The sequence below is a fragment of the Balaenoptera musculus genome, chromosome 3, assembly GCF_009873245.2.
Source record: "Balaenoptera musculus isolate JJ_BM4_2016_0621 chromosome 3, mBalMus1.pri.v3, whole genome shotgun sequence".
NCBI classification, from domain to species: domain Eukaryota; kingdom Metazoa; phylum Chordata; class Mammalia; order Artiodactyla; family Balaenopteridae; genus Balaenoptera; species Balaenoptera musculus.
This window is the reverse complement of record NC_045787.1, coordinates 147,103,201-147,121,412: the sequence shown is the minus strand read 5'-3', so window position 1 is coordinate 147,121,412 and position 18,212 is coordinate 147,103,201. Positions and strand designations below refer to the sequence as shown.

The window sequence follows — 18,212 nt, the reverse complement described above, 5'->3', positions numbered from 1 at the left end:
TGTGCCATTAAAAAAGTGACCAATCCAGTGGACAATTCAATTACACGTGTTTTTCTCGTCCTTACCTTCAACCATTGTGCTTTGGTATGCGGCAGAAGTGCTTTCTATGTAGCTTTCTTTTTTTTTTTTTCTAAACACAGATCATTAAAAAGACAGGTACTCAAGGGAGGAGATTTCTAAAGTTAATCATTTTACTGCTTCATTTAGGACATTCTTAAGTGAAGCTGGTATATGTGTGATAGTGAAGGACACAATGATTCCTTGTACACTTTGGTGCTGCTTCCTTGATTTGTACTAAGATGCCAGCAGTTTTACTCACCACCAGTCCAAATATCAACAGGATGAAAAATGCAAGTAATGTCCCAGAGTTATTATGAAAACAGTTTTAACCTCAAGAACCCCCTAACAGTGTCTGGGGGAATCCCTAGGAGTCTGCAGACCTGCTTTTGGAAACAGGTACAAAAAAGAAAATAAACAAGAGAGTTCATATTATTAGTAAATAATATTGGTCACCATCATGGAACACCTACTATACACCTTACACTTTACATACATTATCATATCTAATGGTCTCCAAAAACCTCTGAAATGCAGGTAAGTATCTGCTTTGCTTGGAGAAGTTGGGTAACTTCCTCAAGGAAGACAGAGCAAATGTGTGAGGAAGATCAAGATTAAAGCCGACTGCCTGACTCCAAAGGTCACCTTTGTTCCTTCTACTTCCTTCCCTAAGCCAAGAGGAAGAGCAGTGTCCTGGGCCTCCAGGGCTCCAAACTTCAGTTGTGCCCTACAGTTGACCAAAAAAGACCTAGTCCCTTCCACTCGGCATTCAAGGCCTCCCAATCCAGCTCCACCCCCCTTTCCTAGCCCTGCCTTCTATGAATCCCAAGTCCAACCACACGAGGATCCTTTCATCCAGACTTGCTTCGGGCTTTTCCTGAGCAGTGACCTCCACCAGAAGTCCCTTCTTCCCCCTTCCATCTTGATCAACTGTTGGAATCCTACCAATCTTTTCAGGCTCAGACAACCTCTCCTTTCTAATTGTCTGCATCTCTTATTTGCGTTCACGTCATGCATAATGGTCTGCCTACAGCTACTGATTGATTCATTTATCCACTCCTCAAACCTAATGACCCATCACTGGACTGCAGGCTCTTTGATGGCTGGGACCACACTGGTCTAAGAATATTATCTCTTGGTTCTTGCACTTGCTCTTTGAGCCTCCTGTTTCCCCCTCTGTAAAATCGATATTAGCACGCTACCTCATAGAGTTGTGGTGAGGATTAAATGCATTAATGTATGTCAAGTGCCTGGAAAACTGCCTGGCACATAGGAAGGACTCAATCAGTGTAAGTTGCTTCTGTTGTTATCATAATAATAATTATTGCTGTCAAATATCATTGAGGGAGAGGGGGTGAACACCTTCCTGTTCTTATCAGTTTCATGGCCCACTTTCCCATCATAAGGGCAGGCTCCGGTAACATGATGCATTTTAAGCCAGTCTAGAAGCATGAAAATATGTCCAGATATTTATTACTTTGATTTTCCTGCAAGCAGTTCTATTCCTGGGGACTTATTCCAGTTGGGTCCCTCTGTTCTGTTCCTCATGCCTGCCAAACCTCCATGGACCTGAGAAGTCTGAAAATAACTGAACCAGGCCCTCCAGGCGAGTCGCAGAGAAGGCCCGGGGCACTCAGAGCTCTGATTAAAACTTCAGTGGGGTTGGCTTTGTTATCAGCTGAGCGGCCTTCCTTTTTCAGTTCTACCCAACCACCCTCTCTGGGCTCCAAGCCCCTTTAGTCCCGCTGGGCACCCCGAACCAGAAAGATAATCAGTGCCTTAAACTTTGATCTCTGCTGCTGTCACTCTGATCAGAGGTGAGGAGAACTCTCCAGTCCCTGGGCTCTGCCCCGCCTGAAGCAGGCTGGTGGGTTGTTGTCAGCGTGCTGGGTTTGTTTTTAAGGTCAGTGAACAAAGCGCCCTAGAATGCGAGCTGCCTCAGGTTTGGTTACTCTGTTCTCCAGATATGATGAGCTCTTGGGATTGTGTGAATTCTGAGGAGGGCAGGATGTGTGCATGAGCTCCAAAGGGCAACGCAAGCAAATCAGTTACATCCGGGCTCCCGAGTCCTATTTCCAAACGTGCTTCCGGCCTGCAGATACCGTTATTAGAGATGGTGAGCCACTCCATGCAAAGACCTGATGCCATTTCCAACTTGTTTCATCATCTTTCTAAGGTTGGTACAAAAGTTCTGCCCGATGCCATGGAGGGTACCATTTCTGAGGCCTTGGATCAGCCGCGGTCACCATAGCTAGCACTTTCTATACTCCAGCCACCGGGTGCAACTCTTCACCTGCATTGTCTAGTTTCACGCTGAGCACGGCCCTGGGGGGATCCTGGATACCTCTGTTTGACAGAGGAGGAAAGTGCAGCTCCCAGTGGATAAGTCACTCATCCAAAAGATACCTCTCCTTGACCCAGGAACCAGGAACCAAGGCCAGTGTGATCAGCTTCCATGGTGTGAGGGCTTTCGCTCTGGCCCCCTGGCTGGTTCTCTTTGCCATCCATTGCGCTTAGCTGAAATGAACTGGGGAAAAGTTGGAACTAGTATTTTGGGAGAGTCTTCACCTGCACCAGACCCATGCATTATCTTATTTCCTCCTGAAAACAGCTTTGCGAGGTGGGGATTATCACCCTCAGGTTAGAGGAGAGGATCGGGGGGCTCAACTTGTCAACTGGCTTGCCCAGGTCCACAGTCAGAGCAGGATCCAGACTCAAGTCAGTGTGAGCTCAGAGCCCAAGCCCTTCCTGCCACGTTCATTGCTCCCGTTGTACTAGGACATCTGGTCCTCCTGGGAGAGCCAAGGGAAACCTCTCCTGGACAATGGGCACAGCTGACAGGGCTGGTCACTGCCAGTGAGAGGAAAGGGGAGAGGAAAGCCCGATACCAAAAAGATTTGGGGGTAGGGGACTGCAGTGCAGGGCAGACGGGCACGAAAACAAGAAGGCAGGTCCTCGCAGTGTAGGAACAGGGAATCTAGGGACAGACAAGTTGGTTCTATGACCATACCTGTTCCTTCCATCAGAATCAGGAGTGCCTAGCCCTCCGATTCCAGATCCTTCCAACTTCAGGACTCAGTTTAAGCACCACATTGTCTACAGAGCCTTCCTCCAGCCCACAGTGACCCCGATCTCTGCTAGCATCTCATGTCTGCGCCTCTCGATCTGTCTTTCAATTATGTACATACTGTGATCTGTCTCGAGTGTCCTGAGACAGAAAGTCCCCATCAGATAGGAGGTTCCCATTGAGATAGGAAGTTATTAAGAGGGAGGATATTGTCCTATTAATTCCTTTTTTTATTCCTCACAGAACCCAGAAAACTGGCATAAACAAATATATGTGCAAATACATGCGGTATTGAACCATTCCCATTTTACAGAGAAAAACAGAGGAACTCATATAAATTAGGTCAGCAGCTCCACGGTTATCTGATTTTCCTCTAACATTAAATCTCCTAATTGCAACTATACCCCAAATCAAAGCCAAATAAATGTGGATTAATTTTAAAAGGAGGAGAGGGAAGAGAGGCAGAAGGGGGTATGGGAGAAGAAGTGGAGGAAGGGGAGAAAGATAAGGGGGAGGAGGGGAGAAAGATAAGGGGGAGGAGGGGAGAGAAGATGAGGAGGGAGGAGGAAAAGGAGGAGGAGGCGTGGGAGGAGATGAGTGGAGGGAGGAGGAGGAGATGAGTCAGGGGAAGAGGAGGAGATGAGTGGGGGGAGGAGGAGGAGATAAGTGGGGAGAGGAGGGGGAGGAGGAGATGAGTGGGGGGAGGAGGAGGAGATGAGTGGGGGAGGAGGAGGAGATGAGTGGGGGGAGGAGGAGGAGATGAGTGGGGGAGGAGGAGGAGATGAGTGGGGGGAGGAGGAGGAGATAAGTGGGGGGAGGAGGAGGAGATGAGTGGGGGGGAGGAGGAGGAGATGAGTGGAGGGAGGAGGAGGAGATGAGTGGTGGGAGGAGGAGGAGGAGGAGATGAGGGGGAGGAGGAGGAGGGGGAGGAGATAAGTGGGGGGAACAGGAAGAGATGAATGGGGGAGGAGGAGGGGAGGAGATGAGTGGGGGGAGGAGGAGGAGATGAGTGGGGGAGGAGATGAGTGGGGGAAGGAGGAGGAGATGAGGGGAGGAGGAAGAGGGGGAAGAGATGGGGAGGAGGAGGGGGAGGAGATGAGTGGGGGAGGAGGGGGAGATGAGTGGGGGAGGAGGAGGAGATGAGTGGGAGGAGGAGGAGGAAGAGGGTTTTGCACTGGAATGGGACACAGCTTCAAACTGAAATGGGTACAAAATGAGACTAGAGACAGAAATAGCACTCTTCTCAAGCATGAATTCTATTCTGCCCAATCTAAAAAGAGATTTTTCTGCCACGCAAACCTCCCCTTCTGCGCCTGCTTCACGGAGATGTAGGCATAATTGACTTCATCGACTGTGGAAACCTAACCCGCCGTAGAATGAAGTACATTCGGAACTCTGTCAGGTTAATCTCGACAGAAATCTGGTAACAAGGTCAAATCTTGAAGCAAAACAAAACAGACAAGCGGGAATTTGCAGCCTGGCCATGCCTCACATGGCACGGCGCGGGCAGGCCCCGTGAGGTGCTCCAAGGGGCAGGCAGGCAGGAGCACTTTACTTCTAGCTAACATTTAACATCCTGGGGACCCCCAGTGCCCCCCACAGAGCCTGACACAGGAGATGCTCCATAAACCTCTCACCTGTTCCCATCTCTGAGTTTACGAACACAGTCAATGATTGTCAAATTTAACCACTTTCATTAACATCAGGATTCGCCAGCTAATCTCAATACTGACCACATTTCAGACTTTCTCAACAACATGGTTTTCATATTTATTCATTTTGGCAGTATTATTAGTAATGAACTTCACAGATGATACGGGCATTCTGGGTATTTATATGTGGCTGGCACCTTACCTGAGCCTTCATACCTGGACCATTAGATCAGTTTTGACCAAACTGGATCTGTAACATATGCTGTATGTCTTGCTCTTGTGTTTTCTCTCACTTACTGTGTTCAGAATTACGTATTTGTAGGTTTCCTTGTTTTGTGTGTCTTCATCCCCTTAAAAATACTGATGTCTGTGAAGACCAGAATCATTTGTATTTTGTTCACCACATAGTTCCCCATGTATAGTACATAACATGGCACTAATATAATGCATGGCACATGGTAGGTACCTAACAAACATTTATTGAATGAACGAATGAATGAATGGGGCTGGGTTAAATGTCTCTTAGCTCCTTTCGACAGGAAGAGCCTCAGGCTCCACATCACCAGAGGGTCTTTGGTGCCTGACCCCAAGCAGGTAGCCCTTTGTGAATTGGCTGGTCACGCCAACGTGTGTTGGGATCCCAGACCCGACATCCAGGGTGGTTGCAGGTCCTCTGTTTGCACAGCTGGGACCAAGGAAGGCTTGGTCATGGGAGTGATCTCAGGTTGGGGGCCTGGAGGATGGGCCCACCGTGGAGCTTACTTGACCACTGCCCCAGTCAGGACCCAGCTGGGGAAGGGTACCTCCGATTCCAGCAGGACTACCTGCACCCCTGGCGGCCAGCACCAGTGTGTGCTCCACACGCTAAGAGCAGCAGGAGAGCCTGGTGGCAGACAGGAAGGCATATTCACCCCCTCCACCCAGGCGTGACCCCCCAAGGTCAGGGAGACAGGCACTGGGAGAAAGTGGGCCACACATAATAATGGCGGAGCTACGCCTCTATTCTGAATGATCTGTCCTTTAGTGCAGAGTCACAGCAGGTGTAGGGCAAAGAGGGGGCCAGAGCAGGCCTCCAGGGAGACACTGGTGAAAGCACCCCACCCTCAGTACATGTTCTGGACTCTGGGCCCAGCCCCAGTCCTCCGGGCAGCCTTCCTATGAAATGAGCTCTCCCAGGGCTTCCCAGAAGCCACCTGCTACCCCCATCCTGCTGTTCCATCAACCCTGGCCACACCTGCCCCCTAACCAGTCCTGTCCCCACCTCCAAGCCTTTGAACTATTGCTTCCTTCCCAGGTCCCTCTTCCCTCCGGCCCGAGCATAGCCGCTCCTTGTTATTTAGATCTCGGTTCAAATACTGCCCGCAAGAGAAGCTTTCCCTGACCACCTACTGATCTGGACCCCAAATGATTTTGATCCTGACTTTGCTTGTTTGTTTCTTGCTGGCTCAGGAGCTTCAAGAACTGAGATCAGGCCACCTTTCACTTACTCTTTTAGCCCAAACCCCAGCACAAGGCAGCATGTAGAAGGCACTCAATAAATACTGATATTTGTATGAACGAATGAGAGACTGACTGAGTGAATGCACGTGCTCAGTTAAACAGCAAGGACCAGCCCAGCTTTCCGGGGTCCCTTCGATGCCAGGCCTGTCCAGTAATGAGACTAATCCCAAGATCCGTGGATGATGAGGCAGAAGCTCTTGAGAAGAGTCTCCCTATCTCGGGACGGGCTCTGGGTCTAGGCCTGGTTAAGTTTTTTTTTTTTTATTGAGCACTGACTATACAGCAAGCAGACATGCAGGCCTTTGTTTAATTCACAGCCTCCCTCTGCGTGGTCACCATGGTGATTCCCATGTCAGAGATAAGGAGACACACTTGAGGATGTTAAGCGACTTGTTCAAGGTCTCTTGGCTATGAAGTCACAGACCTCGCTCGGCCTGACCCTGAGGACCCAGTGCTTAGATACCTCTCTCTCCTGCTTCCCTGCAAATCCCCATGTCAGTCTGCAACTCCACGCCCCAGGGGGATGAGGCAGGAACGAGAACTCTCTGAATGAAGCCGTTCCTACTCCTTCACCCAACAAGCACCTGCCAGGCCTTTGCTCTGTGTGGGTCCCAAAGCCAAGGGCTGGGGACACAGAGCCACGAGGCTGAGCCCCACCCTCCTGCAGCTCAGGGACACCCATGTCGCAGTGAGTCACCCATCACAGTGGTCTTCTAGAAAGTTTTCTCTTAATTAAGGGTAATTAAAATTCCTCCAGTTTTTGAAGATTTCTTAAAATTCCTTTAGCGGGGTGGTGAGGGGGGGCGGTGATGGTATGTGGAGTGAATACTAATGTCTGAAATCAGGGGAGACCCTTGAGGTGGCGCAGGAAGCTTGGCCAGACAGCAAGCGGACTAGGTGGGCCGGCCTCCCAGGGCTTTCCCCACTTTGCAGCCGTTTCCTCACCAAATTCTGACTGCCCCCCTCTCCAGCCCAGAGCTCTGTACCCTGGCGGAGGACCAGAGGGCAATGGCGTGGGGAAAAGCGCCCTGCTCAGCATTTGGCAGAAGGTCTTGGAGTACAGACACCAGGACCTCTGCTGAGACACAGGAATTTTTTAATTTGAAGCCCAAAGTTTGTGCACTCGCGCTCTCTCTCTCTCTCGCTCTCTCTCCCTTTCATTCATTCATTCACTCCTGGCACACTGCACATTCTCCCCTCCTCCCACGGCAAAGCCCATTGTCATTCTGGTGGCATTTCAGCTCACTGCAGGCGTAAGGAGGCTCCCTCTTCCAGATTTCTCTGTCGAGTCGCTGACAAGGACAAAGCCGTTAGGAGCGAGATTCGGTAACTAGTTTTTTAATTTTCATGGCCGGAGGTTGTCAGGACAGTACAGAGAAAATTGCCAACGATTCGGAGAGTGGCCCACGAATCTGGGGCAGAGCAGGCGAGAACAAGGGAGCACTTCAGCTGGGGCGGGGGTGCTGGCAGCCACTCGGATGAGAAAGTTCTCTTCTTCCAAATTTCTTTGATTCAGATCCCGTGCTAATTGAAAAAGATCGATTCAGCAATTTTTCACCCTTCCTCAATAAAGTGTTTTAGAGGGCTGAGAAAGAAAACAGAGAAGGGGTACTCCAGGGATCCTTCTGTAGGGGGGGATAAGGATCATAGGAAAGGGGAGTTATTAATTTGAGGGAGAGTTGTCATATTCCCAAAATTCACTTTGCATCCTTGGATTACAGCACAAACACATCTCCAGATTAAGGCACACTGTCAGAGTGAAAAGATCTGCTTCCCAACCCCAAGCTCAGCCACAGAGGTGCTGTGTGGCTGTGGGTTGGTGGCTCTCCCTCTCTGAACTCTGAAAATGGAGGGGATTGAATAAAACAACTCCTAATATCCTTTCCCATCTCTGTGCTTCTCTGCCTTTACGAAGGCCATCAGGAATCTTTTCATTACCTCCAGTCTGAGGTCTCTGGTCTCCTGAGTAGACTCTCAGATGGATCTGAATTGTAAGGACTGGTCTGTGACCTCCCAAGAGGTAAGTGATAGAACGGTGGCATCAGGAAGAACAGTTTTCATTTAACCCTGTCACGCCAACCAAGATTCCCCAGCTGGATATATTCGGGCAAGCTAACACAGAATAATGTGGTGAACTTGCACTGGGGTTTTGTTTTATGGTTCCCAGAACTCTCTCAAATACATTCTCTTTCAAATACATTCTTTACAACCACTCTATAAGTGAGGTCCTAAAATTGGCCCCATTTTACAGATAAGAAAAGTGAGGTTCACATGCCCAAAGGCTGACCAAGTCTGACCACAGCCCCTACCCAGCACCCTTTGGCTTGCTCTGGCCTAAGACAGACAAAGGTTGCCCCCAGAGAAGCAGCTCGCGCAGGAGAGAGAAGTCAGGTGCATCTCGCCAGATCCTTCCTTCCAGCTCCTGGCTCCCATGCCGCCCCACGCTGCCCTCTAAATTGGTTGTATCCATCCAAGTCTCTTAGTCGGGGAAGCAACATAAATGAACTCGGTGATCTAAATTGAACGTGAATTTATCAAAAGGATACTGAGCACCTCACAGACGAGAGAGGAAGGCTGGAGAACTAGGCTTAGAGAGTAGGCAAGAGAAAAGGGAGGTCACACAGCCAGAATCACAGCCCAAACTCTTGCAACGGAACCAGCCCAACAATGTCACCACTGCAGCTGCTACAAATGCCGAGCCCATGGTACTGCCGCTGTAGCACTATCTTCTCTGGCCTTGGCCACGTGCCTGCACCTGAGCTGCAAGGCGAGCTGGGAAAGTGGTACCTGGCATTTTCATCTATAGGAAGGCTCTGCCTCCCAACAAGTCTCAAGAGGGTAGAGGTTACCCCCAAGATAGGAAGGGCATTGAGATGTCAGGCAACCAAATAGATGGTAGGTGTGTACTGTTAGGTTAGGATGGGTAACGCTGTGATAACAAAAAAATATCCTAAATTTTTAAAACACCAAAGATTTATTTCTTGTTCACTCTACAGATCCATCAGGGGTCAGCTGGGGGCTCTGCTGCCGGTCACAGGCTGATGGAGCACCCACCATCACTGCCCACGGTCACCTCAGCAGACGGAAAGAGAGACCTGGAGCAGCCGTTGAAGGCTCTAGTCCAGAAGTGACATCACTTCTACTCATGGCTCATTGGTTGGAACTAGTCACATGGTCCTGCCTTGGGGCCAGCAGCTACAATCCTGCCTTGGGTCTAGAAAGCAGAGAGCTGGGACTATCCAGTGAATAGCATTAATGATGCCCACAGTCTGCTACGTGGAGACTGCCAACCAGAGCTTTCCTAGGGAGGGAGGAGAAGAAAAAGGCACTGAAATGGAGTCAGGAGACCCGAGTTTCATTCCAGGTTGAGTCACTGGGACCTGTACATTCCTCTAGCATCCCTAAGGGACAGAGGAAACCCCAACTCTGGAGTGTGATCACGGAAGTGGTCCGCTCAAATTGCACGTGGCAGCAGCAAATGCTCAGAGCGCAGCCCACCAAGGAAGCGCTGGAGGGGCCAGGAGCCAAGCCAGCCTCGTCCTCACTCACAGGCTCCTGAGCCATTGCACTCTCTCCCCAGAAAGACGGGCACTTCTCAGTGGCCCTAGTATCCCTCTGGAAATAAAGTCTCTACGGGCAGCAGGAGCTGAGATATCTGGCGTATCCACAGGCCTCTTGGGCCCACACTCTGTCTCAGCTACAGCGAGGTGACTGGCCAGACTGAGTCCCAGGAAAACACAGGGGAGCGAAGCACTATGAGTGAGGGTCTGCCTGGACCTACGAGGGGCCTCAGACACCCCGGCTCTGACTGGCCCCCAGCCCTTCCTGAAGTTGTAATGTTGACACTTCTAAAGGAGTGAGAACAACTACTGGTACCATTGTACACCATGACCGACAGACTAAACATTTAAGCTTCCTTCAACACCCAGTCCAGGGAAAAGTGCAGGTGACCTTCTGAGATGAGTGGTCTTCGTAGATACAGCACAGACCACTAGTTTCCTCCCGATGTGCATTTGCCACTTCTTCCTTAATAACATGAACACCAAATTTTTTTTTTTTTTTTTTTTTTTTTTAATAACTACTTTATTTATTTATTTATTTATTTTTGGCTGTGTTGGGTCTTCGGTTCGTGCGAGGGCTTTCTCCAGTTACGGCAAGTGGGGGCCACTCTTCATCGCGGTGCGGGGACCGCTCTTCATCGCAGTGCGCGGGCCTTTCACTATCGCGGCCCCTCCCGTTGCGGGGCACAGGCTCCAGACGCGCAGGCTCAGTAGTTGTGGCTCACGGGCCCAGCTGCTCCGTGGCATGTGGGATCTTCCCAGACCAGGGCTCGAACCCGTGTCCCCTGCATTAGCAGGCAGATTCTCAACCACTGCGCCACCAGGGAAGCCCTGAACACCAAATTTTAACCAGAGGTTGTACCAAAAAGGTCCAGCAACACTTCCCGGCCTGCCCGCAGCTCCCTCGGGCCTGGAGACTTGGGCAGCCACCTTGGATCAGAGCTCTCAAGACGGCGGAGGAGCCTGGGAGCCTCACGGTCATGGAGCTGCCCTGTCAGCCTCCCTCCAGACTTTCACATGAGATAGACAAAATTCTCCTATTTTGTGGTTTACAATTATTAGCAGCTCGGAATTCCCCGGCAGTCCAATGGTTAGGGCTTTGCGCTTTCACTGCCCAGGGTGCGAGTTCAATCCCTGGTCAGGGAACTAAGATCCCACAGGCCACGCGGCACAGACAAAAAAATAAAGTAAATAAATAAATAAATAAAACAATTACTGGGGCTTCCCTGGTGGCGCAGTGGTTGAGAGTCTGCCTGCCAATGCAGGGGACACGGGTTCGAGCCCTGGTCTGGGAGGATCCCACATGCCGCGGAGCAACTAAGCCCGTGAGCCACAACTACTGAGCCTGCGCGTCTGGAGCCTGTGCTCCGCAACAAGAGAGGCCGCGACAGTGAGAGGCCCGCGCAGCGCGATGAAGAGTGGCCCCCGTTCGCTGCAACTAGAGGAAGCCCTCGCACAGAAACAAAGACCCAACACAGCCAGAAATAAATAAATAAATAAATAAAAATTAAAATGAGAAAGACTGTTTTTAAAACAAAACAAAACAATTACTAACAGCAAAATTCAACTGTGAAAAGCTATCATAGAGGCAGAAAAATAATTGTTAACACCCCTGTCTTCAAAGGGGTGTGGAGCTTTTTAAGAGGATAACCTCATGTTTGGATGGCCTCTTCCATGGGTCTGGAGGTGCAAAAGTGGGCCTGGAGCTGAGTTTGGAAGAGAGGGCTTGAGAGGGCTGACTTGTGGTGCATCCCATCAGGAGTATCTGGCATTTCACAGGCAAACCGTGAGGGTGGGAGTGAAGAGGGAGGTGGAGCCGGTGCGGGGAGAGAGGAGGTAATGAGTTGCACTGAGGCTGGTGCACCCATGAGGAGAAATAGCTGACCATGAATCCCTCGGGACATGTAGCGTCTTCTAAGAACAAGATGGTTGAAAGTACAATTGGCAGTTTGTTTGTTTTTAATGTTGCTGAAATGTCAGTCTCCCCTCTGATACTCTCAGAACTTCAATCTGTGCCAAAGAATCAAGGTGCTGAGTTTCACATGAAAATCCATAAACTAAAATGAATACAGCAGAGGCAGGAGCTCCGAAGCAGAGATGACCATGGAGAAGTTGCAGAAACTGTGGAAGGGGTCCCGCTTGGCCTTCTGCAGGGCCTAGGAAGGCAATGGGGCGGGGCGGGGGGAGGTGATGAGGAAGGAGTGAGCAGTTTTAGCCAGATCTCAAGGGGCAGGGACGCCCTAGCCAACACCTAACACATGAGATGCCTCTTCTGGCTTCCTCATCCGTCTCCCGGCCCCCGGCTTCACCGGGTCCAGTCACACTCTGCGCTGTCCCAGAGAAATCTCTGTCAATTTTGCCTCTGATACAGCTCCTGTCCTATTTAAAACCCATTGTCTCCACTCCAAGGTCACGTTCAACCTCTGAAATGGTAGCATTTGAGGTCCCAGCTTATTTCATCAACCTCATCTCTTTCTGGTCCCCACTCCACCCCAAATACATGCTCTGCAACCCATGGCACTGGCAACCCTTTTCAGAATATATCCACGCTCTTCAAGACTCTGGGCCTTTGCTCAAGCTGTACCCTCTGCCTGGGATCCTGAACCTCTCTCCTCTCTACCTACTTATCCAGGAAAGGTCCTTTAGTCGCAGCAGAAATGAATTCTGGCTGGTTTAATCAGTAAAGGTATGCAGTAAAGAATATGGAGTGGCTTCCAGAATCCCTGGGAGGGCCAGAGATCCAGGCTTGGAGATGACATGGACAGGAGCCACCGTCAAATGACACCATGGAGATGCCACTGTCCCAATGCTGGCACAGAACAGCATCAGGTGCCTCTGATGTTGCCCGTGCAGGTACTGGACACCCTGCGGGACCCCACCGTGGCCCTTCTGGAGGCAGACACCACCTCCCCCAGTTATGGAGCTTGCTTCTTCACATGCCACCTGCTGTGTCAAGTGCCAGATTGGCCTCTGATGGCTGAAGTCAAGGCCACATGTTTGGGAAGCCGGGAAAGCAAGTCTCTGGGCTCCCAGGTAGAAGGGGGTCTCCCCATCCTGCCAAGACTCATAACGTGGGGTGGGCCCAAATGCAGGAACATGCTCAAAGGCACTTCTACAAAGAAGGGCAATGCCCTCCACACTCATTAGGACCCTGTCTGAATGCCACCTTCTGTGGGACGGCCCCAGAGCTGCCTCGGTCAGTTACCGGCACCCCTCTACACCCTTCGTACCTGCCTCCATTCTCAGGCACCATTATTGATGGCCTCCCTCTAGGTATAAACTCCCTTCTTTTTACAGACAAGAGATGCAAGGGCCAGAGGGGAGATGTCACTGATATTTTCAAGGGAACCTTTAATCAAAGGTAATCACTTAGGTAGAGGTGGCCACCTGGGAACAAGGGTGAGGGTTGCGAGTAGGAGCTGAGGCAGGGATGACTGAGAGATGCTGAAAAACCCACATGCCAAAAAACAATCACCCTTTCAGACCTGTTGATGGGGGTCTGAATTTTCTACCCAAAGAGGCAACCGTTCCTAACTTTGGCCCATTGTCAGAACCTCCTAGGAAACTTATTATAAATGCAGATGGCCAAGACCCACCTCTAAGGATTGATTCTGCAGGTCTGAGGGGATGGCGGGGCATCTGTATTTTTAATGAGGTCCTCAGAGAATTCTGATGAACACCAAAGTTGAAGAAAGACTGACCTAAGCTGTCTACAAAGGTACACAGAGTAAACTAGGTGGATTTATAGTCATTCCTAGACATGATCTGAAGGGATGGGGCCCAGGAGAAGGAAGCAAATTCATTCATGCTTTTAGTTAGTCATTTGTTAGTTAGTTTTTACATTCAGTCATTCCACAAATGATGGGTTTAGTGGAGGAATGGGGTCAGGGTTATATCAGTCAGGATGGGCTAGATTATGCTGCAGTAACAAACAACTCCACAACCTCAGTGGCGTAAAACAACCAAGGTTTATTTCTCACTCCTGCTGGCCCATTAGGGGCCAACCAGGGCCCCTACTCCATGTCGCTTCACTTTGGGGCTCAGGATGATAGATCAGCCACTATCTCAAATTGTGCTGGTTATCATGGCAGATGAAAGGAGAATTCTTGGAGGGTCTCATGTTGGTACATTGTTTAAAATTTTTTATTGGAGTATAGTTGCTTTACAATGTTGTGTTAGTTTCTGCTGTACAGCAAAGTGAATCAGCTTCATGTTGGTACTTAAATGTCCTGGCCCAGAAGTGAGACAACTCTCACTTCTGTTCACAACTCACTGGCCAGAACCAGTTTGTAACTGGCCCCTAACTAACCCTTAGGGTGTTGGTTTAGGACTGCTGCACCTCGACGCCACAGCAGGAAGGGGCAGTGCTTCTATCAGCAAGGCAAAGCTTTCCCAGATACCCTCAGCTTCTATCTCCTTGGCCAGAAATGGCACCTATGGTCACTCCTAGCAACAAAGGAATCTAGGGAAGTACACACTTCAACAGGGCACACCGAAGCCCCCAGACAAAACTGGGTTCTGTTGATAAAGAAGGGGAATGGATACTGGATAGGCAACTAGAAGTAAATGATTCGATATGTGTGTCACTGGAGAATGAGAGACGGCATTGTAGGTGTGAAGACAAAGGCAGAGGACGGATCCAGACCACAGCAGCAAGAGCGTGGAGGGCTCGACTGTGAACTTGGCTTCACTGAGCCCACCAATTTAGGGACTGGCTGAGTGGTTCTCTATGTCATCACAAGATTAAAACTAGCAAAGCAATTAAATATGTATTAATTCTGAATATATATTATTCAAGACTTCTGCCCACAACAGACTACAAATGAGTACATTAGGATGTTGTTTCAAGACCATATTATTAGCTATTAGTGCCTACCATGTGCCACCTTCTGCACATATATTATCTCTACATTTCACAACAAACTGAGGCTCAGAAGATTGTCCTAGGTCACATAGACGATAGCAGAGGTGCTGGATCCAAACCCAACCCAGATTCCAAACTTCCCATTCTTTTCTCTACATTATATCAGGTTGCCTCTTCCACTCAGCATTCTTTAGTAATAATAATTCAAAATGACAACGTGTTAAAAACACTGCAGCCTGAAATGTTATCTAAGATGCTTGTTAGGTGGGAGAGGCAGTGGTAGTTATTGATTTGTGCTGAGGACGCCTGCTTATCAAAGCCCTGTTTTCTGAGTGTGTATTTGGATCCAATCTGTCATTAGAGATGCTGGAAAACATCGCAAAGAAACAAACAAAAAGCAGCCAAGATCCTCTGATGCAGATATAGCCAATACACTACAGACAGGCAATCTCGAGAAATGCTGGATGCTGTCAATTAAGAAATGAATACCTGTCCAGCCTAAGAATTAGTAAGGCTCTTTGGATGAAAACAAGGAAGCAAGGAGAAAAAGGGCCACACCATGAACATGAATAAGGACCTGTCTACCCCAAGTGGATGTGGTGTCTAAATGCAGCCCTGGGCTCTGGAACGCTCTTGCTTAAATAACCGGATCTTGGATTAGAAGGTTGGAAGGTTACCAAGGCAACACATAGACTGACTTCTAACCTTGGGGCCTGCTCCCAGCCCCAGGCTCCTAGTCCAATTCAGTCACACATATGGAAAGCTCACTAGAACACCTGACCCCTCTGTACATATAGTCAATATATTGAGTATATTCTTCCATTTGGTGGAGGAAGGTATCAAGAATCTTGAATGGCCTGATCCTATACTTAGAAGAGCAAATTTCCCATTTACTCATTCATTACTTTTTTCATCCATCCATCTATCATATATTTACAGAGAGCCCGTATGTACCAGACACTGTTCTAGGTGCTGGGGACACAATGATAAACAGACAATCCATTCCTTCATGGAATTTAGAAGTTAGCAGAGGAGACAGTGGTTAATCAAATAACTTCCCAACCCAGATGTGAATTTGTGACTGTAATATGTTATCAACATTTGCTGAGGACCAGGAATTATGCTAAATGGATTGCTAAAATGGAACTGAGGCTCGGAGAGGTGATGCAGCTTTCCCAAAGTCACACCACCCCAAAGTGATGGAGCTGGGCTTCCAATCCAGTGCCACCTGATGCAAAAAGCCCACGCACTTGGCTGCTTTTTCACATCTCCCTTGGCAAACTGTGTATCTCATTTCTAGTTTCTGCCCTTTCTCCTTTGAGACCTGGGTTTGGCCTGCAGTCTTTGACATAAAATATTCCAACACCTAATATGTACAATTCACTGGGCTCAGGAAACTTGTTACAGACAAATTTTAACAAGGAGAGGCAACAATTATTTTTTCCTAAAGGATATCTGAAAATGAGATCACCACCTGGGCCAAAATTAAAACAGTATTCTGCATAGAAATTGCTAAAGGTCCTGGATTATTAATACAGCAATGGCGCTCCCTGGTGACAATTATTGTGTATTACATGCTCCTTGACTTGGGGGAGGAATGCATTTTGGATGTAGTGGAAGCTTCCTACTGCAAATTTGGACGAACAATAAGCCTCCCCTAGTCTTGACTTCCTTCACTCCTCGTTCCCCCGACCCCACCACACCCAATTTATATCAATTCCAGAGGCAAGGTCACAGGTATAGGGTGCAGCCTCTTTTCACAGTTGAGATTCTAGCAACTAGGACACAAGGTCCCCATGAGAATGACAAAGGGTTAAACCATTTGCTGCCAATCTCCAGGATCACTTACCCATTTGGTCATGATGGATTAATCCATCATCTCCTACTTTCTTTTCTGAAAGTAGTGGCTACAAATGACACCCTCCTCCACCCACCTCCCCCCCTCCACACACACACACACACACACACACACACACACACACACACCCACTCTCTCTCTCTCTCTCTGACCCTATCCCATGATTATAGGAAACAGACAAAAATTTACACATCTACTTTGAGCTAGGCATTGAGCTATGGGCTGGGAACACAGTGATGAAGAGCAAGCTGTGGTCCCAGCTCTAAAGCTTACACTGTAGCAGGAGAAACAGGTGGCCAATTAGCCTATAAATTATTCACTTTTGATTACAATAATTGCTACAAGAAAGAGGCTCTGAGAGTCTATACCAGTGAGACAAGACCAGATTAGGTCAGAGGGTCAGAAAAGTTACCCTGGAGAAAGAGAGTAAGGTGTGCTGTGCCAAAATGGAGAAGAGGCTGGTCAAAGTCAGGGAGCTTGGAGGAGAATGGACATGAGGCCCAGGCGGTCTGAATGGGGCCTCTCCTGGGGCTAAAGGTGGGGGATGAGTGTGGGACAACTAGGAGGAATAGTCATTAGGTAATCTCCAGGACGGTGAAGTATTAAGAGAGAATGTTGGTCATTAACTTAACCTTTGAGGAAGATTTAGCTTGAGTTAAAGGATGAATATAAACTAACATCCCGATTTTCATTTTAAGGGTTAAACTCTGTTAAATAGGAAATGGTGGAGTGGAGAGCATCCCAGATCTCCGTCTATTATGCCTCTTCCCAGAAGGCAAGGATATTGAAGAATTTATTATTTACAACCCCTCCACTGCTTATGGAAGATGAGGAAATAACAAGAGCAGGCAGAATTGCCAGGGGTTGTGGGCAGGAGTTCAGTCAATAATGGACAAAAGGCTGAATGGAAGAGAGGACAGTGGTGGCAGTTCCAACGGTAAACTGGGGCTACAAAAAAAATCAAGAAAAAAGCCTTACCTTTGATGCCAGCTAGCTCTCAGAATGTAGTACACCTTAGGTTAAACATTGCCAAGATTTGGATTCAGGAAACCTTTGTTCAAACCCTCCTCTTCCACCTCTAGCTACGTGATCAGGGTAAAAATCTTTCTGTGCCTCCATTTCTGCCTCTGTAAAATAGCGATGACAAGATCTGCTTTTTAGATTGTGAAGTAGTGTATGTGAAGTACTTAGCATCATGCCTGTAATATTCCAATTACTCAATATTCGTTTATTATTATTGACAATATTTAATATCTGGAAGGAAATACATAAAATAGAGAATCAGGGAAACTTTTTTTACAGCAGTTTTCCATTATTTTTCAATTTTCTAAAATAAGTATGCATTTCTATTAAAATCAGAAGGGGAAATAAACCCACAATTTCTGAATAAAAGAAATTTGACTAGTCCACTGCTTCCCACATTTCCTGGATCGTATTGTTCAAGAAAGGCGCGGGAATGCATGTTAAAAGCACAGATTCCTAGGCCCCGACCCAGAAATATTGAATCAGAATCTCTAAGGGACAAACCTGTTAATCTATACTTTCAATCAGCCTAGCAGACGATTCTTATAATCAGGCACTTTGGGGACGCGCTGATTTAAAGCGAGAGGGCAGTAACGGAGCGAGGAAGGCCAGCCCAGGCTGCAGCAATCAC

At 48.5% G+C, this 18,212-nt stretch overlaps 1 long non-coding RNA gene across 1 annotated transcript; it reads right to left on the bottom strand.

The window, feature by feature from the left end:
* Positions 1-7,476: 7,476 nt before the first annotated feature.
* Positions 7,477-18,212, bottom strand: LOC118892791. The gene is made up of 3 exons (XR_005019346.1): positions 18,086-18,212; positions 17,537-17,685; positions 7,477-7,861 (listed from the first exon to the last, which is right to left on the bottom strand). It is a non-coding gene; the product is annotated as an uncharacterized LOC118892791 (long non-coding RNA).